A 1,817-nucleotide genomic window follows, 5' to 3' on the forward strand; every position below is an offset into this window, starting at 1 on the left:
TCCATAATTAGACTTGATAGACGATATATTAGTCTTTTAATTGGTTTGTTCGTTTTCGATTAGACTAAGGACATGTTTAGGTTCGTCTACTAATACAAGCTATCTTTATGTATTACGATTCAACTACGTAATATCGCTTAGTATTAGTTTAAACGTTAGACAACCAATGAACAATATTTTCTTCCATTTTTATTTGCTTGTAAAAACCATACGAGTACAATCATACAAAACATATTAATGTAATCTATGAATTTGTTTTATTATTCAATCTGTTCAAAAAAATAATAAGTTTACAAACGAATATACTACACTTATGGTACCAGATCCAACAACCACAATATAAGAAGCACTTCACCAACTTCTTTTCATTCTCTCTAACCCTCTTAGGTTCGAAAGAACTTAAGATCGAACCAAGCTTTAACGATATTTCTTTTCGGCTCATCATTCATTTTGATGGTAAAAAACACAAATCGTTTCGAACAGTCCCTTACCATATGAGAATCATCACAAAAGAATCATTTCACTAACCCATTTGATTTGTTATAGGGCTTCTCCTTCCCATTTCGTGGTTTTCCATTGCCACAAATATTGTTGTCATTCCCAAACTGTACTTTTTCATCTCCTCTACCATTTCCCTTCTCATTGGGCTTGAAAGACTCAAACTTGTCTTTCTTCAGAACAAACTTGATTAAGACTACCACGATCATGGCTTTGGTCAGTTCTTGAACCCCTTGATGTTCCAATTCATGTTTAACCCATCACTTCAACCAATCTATAAAGAAGAAGAATGCCTCATTCTCACTCAAATCGGTGATTGAGAGCATTTCACTGAACTCCTTAACATATTCCATAATTTTACCTTGTTGCGAGAACTGACACAACTTACCTTGTCGATATATGTGGGTAAAATTGCTCATTAAACTCTTTCTGGAACTTCTTCTAAGTCTCGATTTTGGTCCCACCTCACTTTTCATCTATGGACCTCCAACGCCACCACAAAAGAGTGACACCAGTAAAATACATAGAAGCAATATTTACCTTAGAATCATTATCCTTGATGCTCACGATACGAAAATATTGCTCCATTTTGCACAAGAAGTTGTCCACTTCCCTCACGAACCTTGCCCTCTTAGATATCTCTAGGTTGGGGGCATCAATCTTATGGCTCGGTGTCACACCCAACACCCCTTTCCCTATAACAACTCCCGTACACAACGAGCTTTCCCTCGAGCTCCTCAATTTTTACGTTCAAAGTTATCATTGTGGCTTCATTTTCTTCTTTCATAGCTATCATCCCATCTTTGAGAGCATCATTCTTTTCTGCCAGCTTAATCACAATAGTATTGATGAACACTTGAAACGCGTCTATGTTGAAACTAAGGGCCTCCACCACATATTCCTTGAACTACTCTTTCATCGGGTCTAACTCATCAATATGCCCCTCAATTACATCGAGTGTTTCATTCATTTCACCCATAGATTCCTTGAGACAGACAATACGACTTTCTAAAGCTGACAACATATCTTTCAATTTGCTATTTTTCCTGCCCTTCTCAGCACAAGTTCCTATTAAGACATTTTGTTCGTCTACTCCTTTCGTCATCTCAATAAGCGCTTTCGAACACTAGCTCGAATACCAACTATCACAAAGCTAGAGCTTAAGTCTGGAAAATCGCTCAGCCTTAAGCAATTTCTTTGCTTCAAATTCGCCTAATTTAACCTTACTCTCGAAAATAAAAATTCATAAAAGGATTTCTCTAAGACACTGAAATAAATCAGAAGCAAACTCAAAGCAAAGGAGCAACGAAAGAACTGAA

Source organism: Gossypium raimondii, chromosome 10 (genome assembly GCF_025698545.1).
Source record: "Gossypium raimondii isolate GPD5lz chromosome 10, ASM2569854v1, whole genome shotgun sequence".
Lineage (NCBI taxonomy): Eukaryota > Viridiplantae > Streptophyta > Magnoliopsida > Malvales > Malvaceae > Gossypium > Gossypium raimondii.